This window comes from Ursus americanus, chromosome 10 (genome assembly GCF_024610735.1).
Source record: "Ursus americanus isolate L20-20 chromosome 10, mUrsAme1.1.p, whole genome shotgun sequence".
Taxonomy (NCBI): domain Eukaryota; kingdom Metazoa; phylum Chordata; class Mammalia; order Carnivora; family Ursidae; genus Ursus; species Ursus americanus.
Window position 1 is genome coordinate 14,933,252 of NC_142136.1, and position 20,035 is coordinate 14,953,286.

A 20,035-nucleotide genomic window follows, 5' to 3' on the forward strand; every position below is an offset into this window, starting at 1 on the left:
TTAGGCCCTTAGCTTACTCAGTGGATCAGAAGGACATGCGTGCACCTGGCAGGTGTTGCCTTTAACTTTTTGTATTTTCAGTGATCTTCTCCGGGGAGTTGAAGGCATGACTTTGTCTGATAGGTGGGCCTGAAGAGTCCTGACCCCAAGGGAAGGGAGCAGGCACAAAAGCAAATGATAACTGGGGGATGTGATTCAGGACTTGGCCCCTGAGCCAAGCTGGCTGGGCTTTGGGGAGGCTGGGCCTCAGGGAACCTGGGCCGGGTGGAGCTGCCCCTGAAATTTGCTCCCACCTGGCAGGAGGCCCGAGATCATCAGAGCTGAAAGAATCACCAGGAAAAGAAAATGTCTAAAAACCGTAACACCACGTGCTATTTGCAGACTTTAGAAAAAAAAGATTTTGGAAATTTTGGGGAGATTCCAAATAAGGGAACTTGTTTCGAATAAATTGCTTTTGACTTAGGGAGAAAACTGATTGCAGTAGATGCTTCTTCCTGAACTTTTTGGGCTAAATGTGTTTTCCTTGTCTGCCTTGAAGACCTAAAATAAATGAGGTGACACATTTGGTGTATGGGTGTTATTTCTGTGTTAAGTAGCAGGTGCTTGGGTTTTTTTTTTTTTTTTTTTAAAGATTTTATTTATTTGAGAGAGAGCGAGCCCACAGGCAGAGGGGAGGGGCAGAGGGAGAGGGAGCAGCAGACTCCCTGCTGAGCAGGGAGCCTGACCCGGGATAGATCCCAGGACCCTGAGATCATGACCTGAGCTGAAGGCAGGCACTTAACCGGCTGAGCCACCCAGACACCCCTAGAAGGCTTTTAGGTTTGCCCAGCATACACTTTTCATGATATTAGGCTTTTTGGAAGAAGGAGAAAAAAGTAGAAACCACCTATGACCCCGGGGGCTTCTGGACCACTCAGAGTATAGGGGACTGCCCTAGAGCTCGTGTTTGCTTATGAAATCCGTGGTAATTACAAGAGAGGCTGGGCTGGGAAGCACTGTTTTCCCTGCCAGTGAAAGATTTGTCTAGGGCGCATGAACTTGGAAAGCGTCTTAAGTGCATTTCGCTGCAAATACCCAAAGTGCCCCGCTAAAGTCATTCTCAGCCGAACCCTGAGAGCATTCCCCCAAGGAAGTTACCTCAGCTGCGTGCTTGAGGTTAACCAACCTGCACTCTTTGAGTACAGCCAGTAATAGAGATTTCTCAGGAATTCAAATTCAAATGGCTTTTTCGTAGTGGGCCAAGCTTAGAGCTTTTGGGTGGGAGGGAGCTTCTTGGCTGTGCAGCATGTTTTCCAGGCTTTTGTCTGATGGTGATTGAGGGCAGAGGGAACCCTGTTCCCCTCGCACAGGTTCAGGCGAGAGCCGGTGGAGAGCTCTGCTTCTCTTAGGTCACCTGTTATTTAAATAGAGAAGGAACCTAAAGTTAACTAAGCTTGAAATTAAACCCAAGAAAGTCCCACTGCAAACCAGAGCCTTTCAAGGTATCCTTGGGGCTTACTGCCAAGTTCTTATCTGCTTCCTGCAAATTTTGGACAAGCATGGTGATATTTGCATGCAGGTTTTATAAACACCGGACTGCTAGGATGCCAAGGGATAAGGTGATACAAATATTTGCCGAGGCTTTGTAGACAAGCTCTCTGTTAATCACCACGGTGGCCTCTGTGTGGGGTTCTGTCTGTGCAAGAGCAGCGTGGCTGGCGAAGGCTGCGTGACCTTCTTGCAGGCCAGCGGTCTTCTCCCCCAGGCCAGCCGCTGCGGTTTCCGTGCAGTGGCAGCGACCGCCTTCACAGATCCCTCTGTTGACAGCCCTGTCCTCTGACTCAGGGTGGCAGATTCTGTTGTTGATAGAAGCCAGCCAGCGCCTATCATATTGCACACGCTAATGTCATCTGTCTGCAGCTGTCTCGGCATACATTCACAAGCTGTGCTTTAAGACTGGAGTTAATCATGGGTCTGAGTTGACCTATGATAAGGGTCAAGAGCGGCAGGCCAACTGGCTATTTCTGGTTGGGTCTTTCTGCTGTGTCTTCTCCACTGCTCATCATTTGATCGTTGTGTCTGCGGCCTCCGAGAGGAGAACCTCTCCGGTGGGAGGCTCTGCCTAGACCCTTGCTACTGGAAGTGTGGTCTGTAGACCAGCCCCTGGCCATCACCCGGTGCCTGGGAGAAATGCAGAGTCTCAGGCTCCTTCCCAGACTTGGTGAATCTGAATTTGCATTTTAACAGATCCCAGATGATGTGTATGCATGGCCGTAGGCGAGGCTCCTGCTGGTTGAAGCTGGGTTGCTTCCTCATCCAGGCTGGGAGGTGGGAGGAGGGAGAGTGTGGAGAGTCTGCACATGGTTTGAAGGCCCAAAGGCCTGTGAGTGACAGGCATCCCTTCCTCTTCCATGCCACAGGGTCTCACCTAACTGTAAGGGGAGGGGCCTAGGAAATAGAGTCAAACCCTGTGCCTGGGATAGGGGGATGAGGGAGCGTCAGACTCACCAATGGGCCAAGGAGTGGAATTAGGTGAACTACGCGGTGGGTATGGTTCAGTGGTCAATAGATGTCCATCTTTCCTTCCACTGTTCCTTTTCGAGTGCTTTTTCTTAAGTCACTTTATTAATTGATTAATTGTTTTTAGAGCAAGTGCGTGCACATGAAGGGGGGGAGGGGCAGAGGGAGAGAGAGAGAATCTCAAGCAGACTCCCAATGAGTGTGGAGCCCACCATGGGGCTGCATCCCACAACCCTGAGATCATGACCTGAGCCGAAATCAAGACTCCAATGCTGAACCGACTCAGCCAGCCACCCAGGCGCCCCTAATTAAATTATTTAAAAAGTATACTTACTGCTGATTAAAGAAAAAATATTTTGTTCTTAACCGTAAATGACACTTACTGAATTGTTGGATGACTCACTTTTATGGAGAAAATACCCAGCCTCCAAGATCTACACAAATGTGGGTTTTCCTCCTGTTTCTCTTCTTCCCTCTTCCAACCCTCCTTGCCTTTTATGATGGGTAATGACCAGCACATGCAACAGTAGAGGGAACAGTATAATGAACCCTGAGTACCCGTTTAGGAGTGTTGGCAGTTTTTAGCTCATGGCCAGTCTTGCCCCAACTCTGTTCTTCCTGTCCTGGATGTTTGTGTCCTTTTTTTGGGGGTGGGGGGTGGGGGGTAAGTCTGGTGGGTGTTAGGGGCTGAATTTTGTGTGTCCCCAAAACGCCAATGCCTAGTACCTACTGTATTTGGAGATAGGGCCTTTAAAGAGGTGATTGACAGGAAGACATCAGGATGGGCCCTAATCCAGTCTGATGTGTGTCCTTAGAAGAAGAGAAAATTTGCACACACGTAGACCAGGGGGCACGCATACAGAGGAAAGGCGGTGTGAGGACACAGGAGGTGGCCATCAGCAAGCCAAGGAGAGAGGCCTCAGAGGAAAGTAACCCTGCCAACACCATGATCTTGGACTTCCAGCCTCCAGAACTGTGAAGAAGTCAATTTCTGTTGTTTAAACCATCTTGTCTGTGGTATTTTGTTATGGCGGTCCTAGCAGCCTAAAGCAAAAAAAAATTTTTTTTTTCTTAAGGGAGGGTAGCAAAATCCCTACTTTTGTTATTAGGTCACTGTATACATTTGTTATATGATTTTCTCAAATATTTCTAGGAAATGGTCAATGTATGATTATGTATATGTTACACTTGTCCATTATACTTCTCACTCAACGCCACGGTTTTTCACCTTTATTTTATAAAACAGGCACAAAATATTATACAAAATAAAGACGTAGAGAATTATTATAAGGTTAACCCCCTTGTACCTACCACCCAAGTTCTAGAATAAGATTTTGCCAGCTCCTGGGGCGCCTGGGTGGCTCAGTCAGTTAAGAGTCTGCCTTCGGCTCAGGTCGTGATCCCAGGGTCCTGGGGTCGAGCTCCTGCATCAGGCTCCCTGCTCAGCGGGCAGCCTGCTTCTCCCTCTCCGTCTACTGCTCCCCCTGCTTGTGTTCTCTCTCTGTCAGATAAAGTCTTTAAAGAAAAAGAAAAGATTTTGCCAGCTCCCCCATATCCTGTCCTTATCACAAGCCCTTCCTTTCCCTCAAAAAGAACTAAAAGTTGCTTTCAAACTCTCCATGGTATTTCTTTTAAATCTTAATATGTATATATTTCTTTTGTTGGATTTTTAAAAAATTTTAAGTAATCTCTACAACCAGTGTGTGGCTCGAACTCACAATCCCAGGATCAGAGTTGCGTGTACTACCGGCTGAGTCAGCCAGCCGCCCCTGCTTTGTCGTGTTTTTCATGTGTGCATACTCCAGTGGTTTCACAATCTGTTTTTAAAATGGAGTGTTTATTTATTTTTTAAAAGATTTTATTTATTTGAGAGAGAGCGAGCACATGCACGTGTGTACAAGCAGGGGGAGCAGCAGGCAGAGGGAGAGGAAGAAGCAGGCTCCCTGCTGCGCAAGGAGCGCAATGCTGGGCTCCATCCCAGGACCCTGGGATCATGACCTGAGCCGAAGGCAGATGCTTAACCAACTCAGCCACCCAGGCGCCCCTAAAATGCAGTGTTTAATATAAACATGCCTTTTAGTAGCACAGGGCCTATGTTTGTCTTTTAAAATAGCTCTAAGATGTTCCATCATGTTAATGTATTTTAGCCATTTATCCGTTTTTGGGCATTTACAATTTGGATACTTTTAAAGCAGGATTTCGAATATAATCATCAGATTCTTTGTATTATTTAATTCTGAACCATATAATCATTCTTCTCAAAAACACATATCCAATAGCTTCTCTGCCCCAGGCACGAGCCTGGGCACTGGGAACAGAAAGGGGTGGCCTTCTCTCTCCTTTTTTTTTTTTTTTTTTGGTGGCTCTCTCTTACAAGATTTATTTATTTATTTATTTATTTAAAGATTTTTTTAATTTATTTATGTGACAGAGAGACAGCCAGCGAGAGAGGGAACACAGCAGGGGAATGGGAGAGGAAGAAGCAGGCTCCCAGCGGAGGAGCCCGATGTGGGGCTCGATCCCAGATCGCCGGGATCACGCCCTGAGCCGAAGGCAGACGCTTAACGACTGTGCTACCCAGGCGCCCCTCTCTCTTACAAGATTTAAAGCTTGGTTCTGTGGAGGCAAAGGATACTCTGGCTTTGTAGGTTTAATTACTTATTCCTGAGTGTTTTTTCTTTTTTTTTTAGATTTTATTTGAGAGCTCATGTGCATGTATTTGAGTGGTGGGAGGGGCAAAGGGAGGGAATCTCAAGCAGATTCCCTGCTGAGCATGGAGCCCAACCCCACAACCCTCAGATCATGACCTGAACTGAAACCAAGAGTTGGACGCTCAGCTGACTGAGCCACCCAGGTGCCCCTTCCTGAGTTGTTTCAGAGAAAAATTGGATCAGTTTGAGATCTTAAAATCTTGTAAATGTGTCTGTTAACTCATAGCCCAGCCAATATTAGAATGAAGAAAACCTCCTTTTATTTGTGTGTATATATATAGATATACACACACATTATACACACACATTATGTGTGTATGTATCTATATACACACACACACATTATATAGACACACAATTTATACACATATACACATATATATGTATATAAATTGGGTCTGGCGTAGTACCTTCAATTTGTTGTAGTTGTGATTCCCAGCGAGGCTGATGGTCTCCCAGCATGATTTACTATTGGGTTTCCTGAGCATGTTGGCTGTTTTCTCAAGCGGCCCCTTAACCAGTGAGGGGGGACCAAGTTTTCTCCTCACAGGTGCCCCTGACCTGAATCCTACTTTCTTCATGGTGGTGTGGTGAAGCCCAGGTGCTCTTCTTCCCTCTGCCGAGAGGCCTTGTTTCTCATGTGTGCTGCTGCTGTCACATCTCACAGCTGTTTGGAGCCACTTCTGAGCCAGTGATCAGTGGTGACATGACTGGCATCATGCGGGGACACTGGGGGCAGGGCTCGTATGTCCTCGTTCGGTACCTGGTCTACTGGGCAATATCCGAAATCCCTGCTTCCCTGTTCTTTCCCCAGGCATCCATGACAGCTAGTTCTCTGGGGAGGAAGGGCTCTTGGATCTATCCTTTCCAGGCTTCCTCAGACCAGGTACCCTGAAGCCTGGGATTTTGGTCCTAGTTCAATTATTTAACTGACCTTGACACCTCAGGGCCAGGTCTGCTCTCTGGGGTTCATAGGCTGTACCAGATTTGCAGGGTGTGTTCTCTGACGCCCTATGATCGAAGAATCATTTACCACCCGCGTTTGTATGACTGTCTTGTGTGGAAACGTGATTAATTCTCCATGCAGCGCCAGACCAAAGCCATGACGAGCTTCTGGCAGTGCAGATCCCCAGTCTCTGCCTCAGGTCTTCAGAAACAGGAACCCGATGAGGGTTGGTCTGGGTTTATTGTTAGCTTCTCCGGTGATTTCATTGCATTTTACTTGAGAGCTCTGTCCTAGAGTTAGAGCATGTGGCCACAAGGCAAGGGGAGAGAGCTTTTAAGACCTTTCTGGTCTTTTGATTCAGTGCTGGCCGAAGTGTTCATAGTGACAGTGACAGGCTGGTGGGTGCCAGGTCTGGGACTGTCCTTTTCTATTAAATTAGGTGAGGACAGGGAGGCCATGGGGGAAGGGGCGATCAGAGCAGGGCAGTCAGTGGTGACTGACCTCAAGGCCAAGCTAAGGAGGTGGTGTCTTGAGATGTGAGCACCAGGTTTGGAACTCTAGTGAGACCTCCCCCTGCACGGAGTTCTGGCCCAACTACCTGGAGTTCATCCAAACCTTACAGGTGAAGGGTGCAGCCCTCCATAAGACTGCCTTCTCTTCAGTCAGCAGTTTCACGTTTGGGGCTCCCCAGGCTGCCCTCATTTCTGACCCACTTAGGTTCAGTAATTTCAGTAATTTGCTAGAACAACACCTGCAACTCAGGAAAGTGCTGTCTTTACACTTACAGATTTATTGTAACAGATACAGAGTGGAACCAAAGGGAGGGTGGTGAGGTCTGGGAGGGTCCCAGTCTTGAAGCTTCTTTGTCTTATCCCTGTGGGTTCATGATGTGTCACCCTCCTGGCACATCAGTATGTGACAGACAATACTCAGAGTATTGCCAACCAGGAAACCTTCCCCAAGCTTTGGTGTCCAGAGTTTCTGTTGTGGTTTTCTTATGTAGGCACCATCAATGGAATCACCGACAATGCGATTGATTTCAATCTCCAGCGTCCTCCCACAGAGGTTTGGCTGGTGCAATATGACTTAAAGCCCCAATGCTCTGATCAGTCGTATGGTTTGTCTCTGGAACCCTCATCCTGAGTCATCTGTTAACATAAACTTACTTGGGGCTGCCATGAGTCACCCTGGTTAGCATAAATCATCAGGGCCCACACTCTTGTTACTTGTAAAATTCCAGGGAGTTAGAGGAACCAGGATAAAGTCCAGGAAGGGGGGACAATGCCAGCCAAAGTCTTTTTTCCCCCCAGTTGAGGCATAATTGACAAAATGGTAAGGTATTTAAAGACTACAGTGTGATGATTTGATATATGTATACATTGTAAGAGGATTCCCCCACCATCTAGTTTAATTAACACCTCCATCATCACCTCGTATTCCTCCCCCCCCCCTTTTTGGTGAGAACATTTGAGTTCTCTCCTAGCCAATTTCAATGATATGGGACAGTGTTATCAAGTATAGTTACCATATTACACGTCAGAGCCCCAGCCCTTAGTCATTTCATAGCTGACAGTATGTATCCTTTTACCAGTCTCTCCTTCCTCCCCCTCCACCCCTCCTTCTTAACCTTGGCAACCACTCTTCTCTTCGTTTAGATGACTTCAACTTTTTGTTTTAGATTCCACATACTAGTGATACCATGTGGTATTCGTCTGTCTCTCTCTGACTTATTTCTTGTAGCATAATGCTCTCCATGTTCATCTATGTTGTCACAAATAACAGGATTTCCTTTTTTAAAGGTCGGATAATATTTCATAGTGTGTGTGTGTGTATGTGGTACACACATCTGTTGCGAATACTGCAGTTAACACGGGAGTGCAGATACCTCTTTGAGATAATGATTTCATTTCCTTTGGATACATCCTAGAAGTGGGATTGCTGGACCATGTGATAATTCTATTTTTAATTTCTTGAGGATCCTCTTTTTCTATAGTGGCTCTACCAGTTTACCTCCCTACCAGCTGTGGTTGAGGGTTCCCTTTTCTCCACACTCTCTCCAACACTTATAATTTCTTGGCTTTTTGATATTAGGCATGTTAACAGGTGTGAGACCATACCTCATTGTGGTTTTAATTTGCATTTCCCTGAAGATTAATGATGTTGAGCATCTTTTCATGTACTTGCTGGCCATCTGTATGTCTTCAATAGAAAAATTTCTATTTAGATCCTCCACACATTGGTAAATCAGATTTTTTTTTCCTGTTGAGTTGTATGAGTTCTTTATGTATTTTGGATGTTAACCCCTTATCAGATATATGATTTGCAAATATTTTCTCTCATTCAGTAGGTTACCTTTTCATTTCATGGATGATTTCCTTTGCTGTACAGAAGCTTTTTAGTTTTTTCCTTATTGAAGTGTAGTATCTCCTATGGCTATACATTGTATCCCTGTGTCTTATTTTATAACTGGAAGTTCATACCTTTTTTATCCCTTCCCCTGTTTTGCCTGTCCCCTTACCCCTTCCATACTGGCAGCAGCCATATTGTTTTCCAAAGCTGAGTCTGCTTTGTTTTGTCTGTGTTTTAGATTCCACATATAAGTGAAATCATACAGGATTTATCTTTCTCTGTCTGACTTATTTAGCATAGTACCTTCTAGGTCCATCCATCCATATTGTTGCACAAGAAGGGAGCAAAGGGGAGTTTGATATAGTCCCACTTGTATGTTTTGGCTTTTGTTGCCTTTGCTTTTGGTGTCAAATCCAAAATATTGCCGACACCAACATCAAGGATCTTACTGTCTTTGTTTTCTTCTAGGTGTTTTATTTTCAGGTCTTATAGTCAAGTCTTTAATCCATTTTGAGTGAATTTTTGTGTATGGTGTAAGATAGTGGTCCATTTTCATTCTTTTGCATGTAACAGTCCAGTTTCCCAACACCCATTCATTGAAGAGACAGTCTTCTCGCCATTGTATATTCTTGTCTTCTTTGTCATAAATTAATTGACCTTATATGTGTGGGCTTATTTCTGGGCTCTCTATTCTGTTCCATTGATCTGTGTACCTTTTTTTCTGCCAATACCATACTGTTTTGATTACTGTAGCTTTGTAGTACATTTTGAAATTCGGGAGAGTAATGATGCCAGTTTTGTTCTTCTTTCTCAAGATTGCTTTGGCTATTTGGGGTCTTTTTTTCCCCAATTATTTATTTATTTTAAAAGATTTTATTTAATTATTTGACAGAGAGAGACACCGTAAGAGAAGGAACACAAGCAAGGGGAATGGGAGAGAGAGAAGGAGGCTTCCTGCTGAGCAGGGAGTCTGACGTGGGGTTGATCTCAGGACCCTGGGATCATGACTTGAGCTGAAGGCAGATGCTTAACCAACTGAGCCAGCCAGGTGCCCCTATTTGGGGTCTTTTGTGGTTCCATACAGATTTATTCTATTTCTGTGAAAAATGGCATTAGAATTTTGATGGGGATTGCATTAAATCTGTAGATTGCTTTTGTAGTGTGGATGTTTTAACAAGATTCTTTTATTTTTTTATTTTTTTCTTTTAATTCACAAACACAAAGCATCCTTCCATTATTCATGTCTTCACTCATCAGTGTCTTACAGGTTTCAGAGGGCAGGTCTTTCACCTCCTTGGTTAAATTTTTTGCTAGACATTCTTTTTGATGCAGTTGTAAATGGGATCGTTTTCTTAATTTCTTTCTCCTACTTTGTTGTTAATGTATAGAAACAGTAGATTTCTGTATATTGATTTCGTATCCTGTAACTTTACTGAATTCATTTATTCTAACAGGGTTTTGGTGGAGTCTTTAGGGTTTTCTATATATAAGTGTCATGTCATCTGCAAATAGTGAAAGTTTTACTTCTTCTTTTCCAATTTGGATGTCTTTTATTTTTCTTGCATAATTGCTCTGGCTAGGACTTCCAGTACTACTACGTTGAATATGAATCATGAGAGTGGGCATCCTTGTCTTGTTCCTGATCTTAGAGGTAAAGCGTTCAGCTTTTCACTGATGAGTATGAAGTTAGCTGTGAGCCATAGAGTTTTATTTATTTATTTTTTAAAGACTTATTTATTTTAGGGGTGCCTGGGTGGCGCAGTTGTTAAGCATCTGCCTTTGGCTTAGGTCATGATCCCAGGGTCCTGGGATCAAGCCCCGAGTCAGGCTCCCTGCTCGGCAGGAAGCCTGCTTCTCCCTTTCCCACTCCCCCTGCTTGTGTTCCTTCTCTCGCTGTGTCTCTGCCAAATAATTAAATAAAATCTTAAGAAAAAAAGATTTAATTTAGAGAGAGAAAGAGAAAGAGAGCAGAAGAGGGAGAAGGAGAGAGAATCCCCAGTAGACCCCACACTGAGCTGAGCGCAGAGTCCGAGGTGGGGCTGGATCTCACGACCCTGAGATCACGACCTGAGCCGAAACCAAGAGTCAGATGCTTAACCAACTGCGTCACCCAGGAGCCACTGTGGGCCGTAGAGTTTTGATGATTGTCTTTGAAATGTTTTAAACTCTGGTACTTTTTTTTTTTTAAATAAGATTTTATTTATTTATTTGAGAGAGAGAGTGTGTGTTGGAGGGGGAAGGAGCGGAGGGAGAAGGACAAGCAGACTCTGCCCTGAGCTCGGAGCCTGACACGGGCTTGATTGATCCCAGGAGGCTGATTTGGAGCTGGGTCCCAGGACCGTGAGATCACTACCTGAGCTGAAATCAAGAGTCTGATGCTTAGTTGACTGCGCCAACCAGGCGCCCCTGCTACGGTTTTTTTTTTTTTTTTTTAACTCTTTACTTTGAAATAATTTCAACTTGACAGAAGAGTTGCAGGAGTGGTACACAGAACTCATATATCCTTCATCCGTATTCCCTAACATTAGGTTCTGCCACATTTGCCATTCTATCATATTACTCCTCTTTGACCTGCTTGAAAGTAGATTGAAGGCATGATGCTCCATTACCCTCTGAACATTTTAGTATGGATTTCCTAAAAATAAGGACACTTTCTTGTATTACCAGGGTATTCCGATCCAAATTCAGAAATTAATACTGATACATTACTACCCTCCAATTCTCGGATTGCATAACCAGTTTGCTTATGTTACCCATTTTAGGCCCAGGATAATGCGTTGTATTTAGTTTTCATATTTCTTTAGCATCTTTCAATATGAAATAGCTTATGCAAGCTCTCATGTTGTTGATATTTTTAAAGAATATGTAGATTATTACTCTGTAGAGTATTCTTTTTTTTTCTTTTTTTTTTTTCTGTAGAGTATTCTTCAATTTGGGTTTGTCTGATGTTTCTTCACAGTAGGAACACCAAGTCAATGGTCAGTGGAATCCTAGGCACATGATGTCCACTTGCCTCATTCCTGGTGGTGGTAACTTGAATCACTTGGCTGAGATGGTGTCTACCTGGTTTCTGCATTTCCGGGTAATTACCAATTTCTAAAAGCTTTCTGGCCACTTATTCTTTAAGTTAATATCTTAAATAATTTATCATCAGAAGCCACTTCCCTCCACAGTATCATTAGAATACAGTAATGCAATTGATTTTGGTCTATTTATTACACATCTTACAACTTGCCCTTAGTACCTTTGAGTTGGACTTTCTACCTTTGTAAAACTATCTGTATATAAATTTTATTACTTTTCTTTATCTGTGCCCCCCCCACCCCTTTGACAGCTGTTACTAGTATGTGACGAGCCATCCCTTTTTAGTATCTTATTTTAATGGGAATGAATTTAGTGTGTTTTGATGGTAAGCAGAGCTGCTTGTGGTTGTAGTTTTTTAGTAAATAAAATACAGAATTTTAAAATATATATGTCACTGCTATGCCAATTTTAAGGAATTTAAGAATAAATTTGATAGATGCTTCAGTTTATATTAAATAGGAATATTAAGATTTTTTTTTAAAGGATGGTTTGAGTTGCAGTGTTTCTTGTTTTGATAGAGTAAATTAGTAATAGGATGTTGAATTTTAAACTCTGATTTTTGATCATGTGACTTATCTTTATGGTGGAGTGGCAGTCCCAGAGTTAGGACGAAGCAAAGGGAGGTGAGATTTGTTTTAATTAGAGGGGAGTAAGGCTGGGAGAGCAAATTGGATCTAGTTTCCTTCCACAAAGGAATGTGGCTCATTGTCTTGTTTTGTCTTTTTTTTTTTTTATAAGAGGTTTTATTTATTTGTCAGAGAGAGAGACAGAACAAGCCATAAGCAGGGGGAACAGCAGGCAGAAAGAGAAGCAGGCTCCCTGCTCAGCAAGGAGCAGGATGCAGGACTCGATCCCAGGTCGTGACCTGAGTTGAAGACAGACGCTTAACCGACTGAGCCACCCAGGAGCCCCTTATTTTCCTTTCTTAATGTTTTTTCAAATCCCATTCCTGACTGGTTTCCTTACCTTCCAAAGTCCATCATCTACAAAGTGGCTTGAAAACTTGTACTGTTTCCCTTCTATAGGATAAAGGATAAAGTTCATTTGGAACATAAGACCTTTGGATACGCTGTTACCACACCAAACCCCATGCAGTTTTGCACCCGCTGTTCCTAGGCAGCATGTCTTTGCATGTCTGGTTTTGTTTTTCTGAAAAATTCTTCTTTCTCACCTTGTCTCCTCAGTGGGCTCCAAATGATTCTCCTGAATTTTACTCAAAAGCTTTGTGTCTTCCTGGCAATATTTCCAAACCTCCTTTGAGGGCCCCAAGGTGTACGTGTTTTCCACGCTTTGTGGTGCAAATGGTTCTTGGACCTGGTCAATGACCAGAATTGGCAGGGCTTGGGGGCCTTTGGAAAAGGCCAACCAGTTGGGTTCTATCTTGGCTTACTCTGATTCAGTCATTGGACGGGGCTTTTACATCTCTTGGTCTTGGTTTTATAACTCTCCAGGTTGAGATTGGGATTTGATATTTAGCCAGGGTTTGGACTCTTGATAGAAGTCCCAGGCGAGAGCCTCCCCATTGTCATGCCAAGTACACTGAACAGCACAGTCTCCAACCTGAGCCTGTGTCTGCAGCACCTGGAAGAGTCGGTAAGGTACAGGGTGCTGGGCCCCACTCCAGAGTTTCTGACTCATAGGTCTGCGGTGGGGCCTGGAGGTCTGGGTTTCCAGCAAGGATGCTGATGCTGCTGGTCTGGGGATCCTGCTTTGAGAATCTCTGCTGTACAGGAGATCGGTCACTGGTGAGTGACCTGATAAAAGCCAAGAAGTTGATCTTCCGCAGGACTTGTGGTGACCCTTGTCATGTCATACTGTAATTCTTCAACATAAATCCCTCACTCACTGGACCTGGACTATGAGCTCCTGGAGGGGAATTGGACCAATGAATACAGAAACGGGTTTTTACCATTATCCTGGTTTTGGTGGCTAGGAGACTGCTGCTGATGCCCTGTGGCGACTCTCTGGGGCCAACATTTGAAGTAAAGTTTTATGTTTTTTTCCAGAAAGAGAAAAGCCTCGGGACAGCGGTCCTGACCCAGGGGAGTTTGCCACCCAGGGAATGTCTGGAGACATTTTTGGTTGTCACAACTTGGGATGGGGAGATGCCACTGGCATCTTGAGGATAGAGTCCGGGGATGCTGCTAGCCGTTCTGTAATACACAGGACAGCCCCTGCAGCTAAAAGCATCCCGCCCAAAGTGTCATCAGTGCTGAGCTTAAGAACTCCTTTTAGGGGAAGGGGGTTCAGATAAGGTAGCGTCGATCTTATTGTGAGATCCGTGTGCCTCTCATCTGTCCCTCACCCCAGGCCCTGTCTTGGTCTCCTTGACCCTGACTACCCTGCCTCCCTCTACCTCTTGTCCCCCCAGCTCTGCCCTGGTGGAGCCCCTGGCTGGACCATGGGCGCTTCCAGTGACAGGTTGGCAGAATCTCCAGGGAAAATCAACCAAATGACTAATAATTAGCCACAGCCAGAAATGCTTTAAAATCTATCCTTTTAACAATAAATGACTTATTTAATTGGGGCTAGGGCATTTGTTGAATGATTTACTGACCTCGGCTGACCTGCACATTCCCCGATCATACAAGAACTTAGAGACGGTTGTATGAGTGTTCGCTGCCCCCGCTTCTCACTCAGGGGAGAATCATGCACTCATTTACTTGGAAGCATTTTGAGTGACCCACCGTGTGCCAGGCACAGGGAACACCATAGAAAGACTGTGTCCTGCCCTCATGAAGCTCTTGTTCTAGAGCAGAGAGAGACAAAATAAATGGATTTTTTTTTTTTTCTCTCAACAAATAGATGGTAGTAAAGGGGTAAAGAAAGAAGAGGGAAATAAAGTAGAGAATCATGGTGTGTTTAGTTTTTTAAGAGCAGGTAGCCTAGGCCTTGCCGTGGAGGTGACCGTGAGTTTGGGACCTGGAGGAGAGAAGGTGCCATCATGGGAGCAAATGGGGAAGAGCATTTGTTCTCAGCAAAGGGACCAGCAAACAGGAGCTTGGAGCCACAGCAGGCGGGCTGGGCTGGAACACTGAACGAGGGGACTTGGGCTGGAGGTGGGGCTGGTGAGCAGAAGGGACCCGGTCACGCGTGACACCCCATTAGGAGGTTAGGTGTCATTCTGTTGCAGGAGAGCAGCATGGCCTTGTGTGTTTAAGAAGTCATTCTGGCTTTTTGGGGGCGCCTGGGTGGCACAGCGGTTGAGCGTCTGCCTTCGGCTCAGGGCGTGATCCCGGCGTTATGGGATCGAGCCCCACATCAGGCTCCTCCGCTATGAGCCTGCTTCTTCCTCTCCCACTCCCACTGCTTGTGTTCCCTCTCTCGCTGGCTGTCTCTATCTTTGTCGAATAAATAAATAAAATCTTAAAAAAACAAAAAAGTCATTCTGGCTTTTTTTTTTTTTTTTTTTGAGGTTGACATTTATAGATCTGGGGAAGAACAGTTTTGGCAGGGAAATCAGGAGTTTCATCGTGGAGGTTAAAGGGGGCGGCCTCTTAGCATCTGAGAGGGGATGACAAGTAGGCGCTTAGCCATAGGAACCCGGAGTTTGGTGGGAGAGGCCTGGCTGTCGGCAGTTGGATGGTATTGGAAGGCCGGGGATGGACAGCTGTTCCCTAGGGAGAGCACAAGGCTGCACTCCAGTGGCTTGCAGAGTAAGTAAGAGCATGGCAGGTGGGGGGGTCACAGGCATTGGAGAGCATTGCGGAGGTCCGAAAGCCCATCCTTGATGAATTCATCAGAAGAGCGAGAGGTAGGAAGGTTCCAGAAGCGATGAGAACAAGAATGTGAGTGGCTGGGGTTTGGGGTGCCCTTTGTGTTGCATGTGGAGATCGCTTAGAATGATGCACGGAGCTGGGGTGAGGGGAAGCCTGATCCCCTAAAGTCCCCAAAGAATGACAGTGACAGAGAACGTTTTAGATGCAGCAGTGATAGCAGGTGCTGTGGCTTTTGGAGGTGCCAGGGGTGTAGACAGCTAGGAGGCACAGGCAGGGCACGGGGCTGGAAAGCAAAATTGGGAAACTGAAGGGCCACCCCGAGGCTGCAAAAAAGTTGTGTCCCCAGGGGCCAGCCAGGGTTGGAGAGCACGGAGCTGAGGGCACAGGGGAGTTTGCCAGTCGGAGGAGGGAATTCCAGAGAGCTTCATGGAGGGCTGGGAGGGAGGGTTGGAGACAGGGGTCAGACTGTAGGTGGCAGCTTGGAAGGAAGAGCTTCCTTTACGGGGATGAGGTTCAACAGTTTGGAGGAAAGCATTTGATTGAACAGGCACTAATGGCCAGATGTTCAGAGAAGAGGCCGCATCAGGCACTCTCGGGCTCGGAAGGGGATCTTGGTGATGATTGAATCCTGTGCTTAGGGGGCCATGCTGACCGTAGTGACTAGATAGGGTATCACCCGCTGCTTGTCTCCTCCTTGCCAGTTCCAACCAGTGGTGCTTTAATCCCTGGACAGTCTTGGGAGGTGGCCCGCAGGAGTGAGTACCTTACTGTGATTCTTCTCACTGGTACTGAATTGTATGCAAAATTTTTTTCAAGAAGGGGATTAGGACAGTAATCCATGGATGATGGTTGTATAGTCTTGGTGTTGGTGGTGGTGTGGGGAGGTGTGTGGGGATGAGGACACGAAGAAGAGGTGTTGGGTTCTCTGGTAGGAGAGGAGGAAGACAGGAAGGCCAGCCGTGAGCCCTGGAAGCTCCAAAGTCGAGAGGGTCCACAGCTTGGAGGGGGTGGAGGGAGCAGAGCGAGCCGGGGTAGCGACCCATGTTGAGGATAGCTTGCCTGCAGGGTGGGTGTTCGGACCTTGTGCTGGGTGGATTCCCGTGACATCTGTGCCCAGGCACCATGGTGAACCAGGCTCTGTGTTTGGTCATGGGGACGGCAAGTATATGTGAGTTGTCATTGCCCTGAGGGGCTGACAGTCTGGTGCACTGGAGGAAATCCTGCGGCTGTGTTCAGTGCTGTGCAGGGGGCAGGAAGGAGAGAGTAAGCTGGGGAGGGAAGGACTGTTGGGGCAGAGCTGGGTTGCAGGGTGGCTCATTTGGCAGCGGTCTGGAATTGTTGACTCAGTGTCCCTGGGGATAAATTGGAAGTCAGAGGTCTTTGACTCCGGTCTCCAATTCCTCACTTAGCTGGTGGCACAAAGGAGGCTCGCCATCAGGTGGGAAAAAACCCTTTGGCCCTTGTCGGTATCTGTGGGGCTCAGCCTGGCTTTTTGGGATTTGGGCACTGAAGGGGATTGGGAAAGTCTTTAAATCTAGAGCTGGGGTGAAAGGAGTTTGCTTAATTGAGAAACTTCATCAAAGTTATTAGAGCCTTTTTAACGGGACCGAGTGTGACGAGCAGTGGCATCGTCAAGGCTGGTATTTGTCTGGTGGGTCTTTGTAGTGTTCAGAGCAACCCCAGCTGATCCCCTCAGCAGCCTCGGGAGGTGTTCTCCCCATTTGCCAGAGGTCAATACTGAGAGGTCCTATGGCTAGTTCAAGGTCATACAACCAGAAAGTTGGCACCTACGGCACACGCAGCAGAATTTTTTTCTCATTAACTTTAAAAAAATCGTGGTAAAATACAGATAATGTAAAGTTTACCATCTTAACCATTTCTAAGTACATGGCTTAGGGGTGGCAAGCTCAGTCACACTGTTATGCAACCCATCTCCAGGACCCTTTTCATCTTGCCTTAGTGTTTCCCCATGTCCCCCTCCTCGGAGTCCCTGGCAACCACAGTTCTGCTTGCTCTCTGTATGAGACTACTGTAAGTACCTCAAGTGGTGGAATCCTAATATTTGTCCTCTGTGACAGCACCATGTCACATTTCCCAGTGGCTGCCTGCAAAGGCTCCGATTTCCCCACATTCTCGCCGAACTTGTTACGTACTTATTTTTTTGATAGTCACCATGCTGATACGTGTGAGGTTTTGTCTCGCTGTGGTTTTGATTTCCTTTTCTCTAGTGATGAGCATCTTTTCCTCTGCAGACAGAATTTTCAGGGCAGGGTGTCGTCATCCGAGTGAACTCCACTGCTGATTGCCTCAGCATTTTCTACAGGGAATACCCGTGCAGTAAAGGTGGCCCTGTACGGTTCCAGCCTGTCTGGTGGTAAAGCTCACACAGATGTATATTTTTGTCTGGGAAGGCAGTTGAGATGGAGAGAGATTGGGTGACCAGCAAACAGTCATGGAGGTGCTAAACTTGGAGTGGGGAGCAGTCCGGGACCGCGGGGTCCCAGTACCGTTGCTGGAACTGGAGCCCAGCCTTCCACCTCCTGGATGGGGTCCTTTAGAGCTACCAAGCTACCAGGATTAGCAAAATCTGAAGTGCAGTTTCTCTCTTTGCTTCCTTTGGAATTCATAGAATTCATTTATTCAACAACAGAAAATTCTTGAGCAGCTCTTCTGTACCTGGTATTGTGCTAGGGATAAAGCCGTGAATAAGAGAAATAGGATCTCTACTTTCCCAGGTTGTCGTCTGGCCTCTGAAATGTCTTTACTGGCAAAACCAGTAAAATGGTGTTCGTTGTTAGGCTGGTTCTGCGTTAATTATTGTTTACGTAATGTATAATGGATCTGTACAGGGCTCTTTAGAGCTTCTGTACAGTTGTTTTCTTTTCATAATTAGTCATTTGTAGAGCTCATTTGAAATTAATATAAATACTGTGCCTACATCACACTTTCATCCGTGAGTTTTAACTTCATTGGTAATTCCCTAACTCCATGCTTTCTTTTGTATTTGTTTGCATTCTAGAATTTTCCTTCTCTCCCATTTATGTGGCAGTAAGGATTCATGGATTCTTCTGTTACTTAAGGGTGTGACTCATTGCTATTTATTTATTTGATGCTGGACGTATCCCAGATTTGTCTGGGGAGAGCCCTTCGAGCTGTCTCCCTTGGCCTTTGGGCACATCCTCGTGATTCCTTGAGCACATCCTTATTTTATGGTGTGAGATGTTCCAGGCCCATCTTGTACTTTTCCCTGCCTGTCCTGTGTCAGTGTCAGCCTATGGAAGCGGTGCTGTTGCTAGGAATGACTTGGACCCTGCTCGCCCGGGACCGTACTCCTCGCGTGGCCACATAGACATTTCGCTTTTGCAGCCAGCGCTGTGGCCAGACCAGCCCTTGTGACTCTTATGGCTGCAAGTCGTGTCTCAGCAACAGCCTTTAGGGAACTTTAGAAAAGAGAAGGTTTATTACTCATGGGTCCTACAGGGCTGCGTGACATGCCTGAGGCGTGCCTGGGGCTGCAGGGCCAGGTGGGTGCAGGAGGAATGGGGCTGGGAGCACGTGTGTGCACGCACACACCTGGATCTGGGCTTCTGTCTTTACAGAGGTCGAGGCTGGGGTGCCTGGGGTTTCGAGAGTTCACTCTTTATTGGTGAATTTAAAACCTAAGAGGGAATTAAAGCACAGGAATGGAAAAGCCAGCAGCAGAACGGTCAGTTATCTACGTCAGCCTGCCTGTTCTTAAGAAGAGGGAACACTAGCTGTGGGTGGGGTGGGCTGGCAGTGTCTTCCTTCGAGATGGATCTCTTTGAAGTGGTTGCCTCAGCAGTCAAGAGCATAATGTCAGGCATTTAAATTACAATTAGGAAAGCTAATTGTCAGGTGCTTTCATAAACCATCCCAACCTTGAAATCAGACTTGTCTTCTAGGAGACCTGGTTCCTTTTAGGGAAGAAAGATATGAAAATACGCAGATTTGGGTGAAGGGGGCCGAATGGTACAAACTTCTAGTTATAAAATAAGTCAGTCCCAGGGAGGTGACTATAGTTAATAATTTTGTATTGCATATTTGAAAGGGCTAAGAGAATAGCTCTTAAAAGATCTAATCATAAAAAAAATTTTTTTGTTACTATGTATGGTAGAAACAGAAACAAAAACAAACAAACAAAAAAACAACCCAAGATCTGGACCCTGGAATATTTTTTATGTCCTTGCTTCTGGGGCCCCTCAGTGGATAGAGCTCTCTCTGTGTGTGTGTGTGTGTGTGTGTAAGCACATATTTATCCCCCCCCATATCTCTAATGTAGAGTTTCAAAAAATTGTATCGTTGTCCCACGATGTCACGTTAGTTTCAGACGTACAATGTCGCCCCTCGATGAGTCTGTGGGTTGTGCCCTGCTCACGCCAAGCGTGTCTGCCGTCTGTCACCACACACCACTATTACAGCACCGCTGACTCTATTTCCTATGCTGTGCCTTTCATCCCTGTGACCTACTCGTTCCATAACTGGAAGCCTGTACCTCCAATCCTCCTTTTTGCACGTCCCCCTCTCCCTCCCCTCTGGCAACATCAGTTTGTTCTCTGTATTTATGGGTCTGTTTCCGCTTTTTGTTGGTTCATTGTGTTTTTAGATTCCATATTTTATAAGTGAAATCATAGAGTATTTAGTCTTTCAGACTTTTTTTAAATTTTTTTATTTTTTTTTAATTTATTTTTTTTTAAAGATTTTATTTA

General features: G+C 45.6%; 1 protein-coding gene across 4 annotated transcripts in view; it reads left to right on the forward strand.

Annotated features, from left to right (window-relative positions):
• Positions 1 to 20,035, forward strand: part of ABCC4 (ATP binding cassette subfamily C member 4 (PEL blood group)) — a 235,102-nt gene that overhangs the window by 19,530 nt on the left and 195,537 nt on the right. Inside the window, exon 1 of one of the 4 annotated variants that reach the window (XM_045810952.2) lies at positions 11,423 to 11,587. The exons of the other annotated variants lie outside the window; for them this stretch is intronic. The gene's annotated coding sequence lies outside the window, so the exon portion shown is untranslated. Of the gene's footprint in view, positions 1 to 11,422; positions 11,588 to 20,035 lie in introns of those variants that run through there. 4 annotated transcript variants of the gene reach the window in all.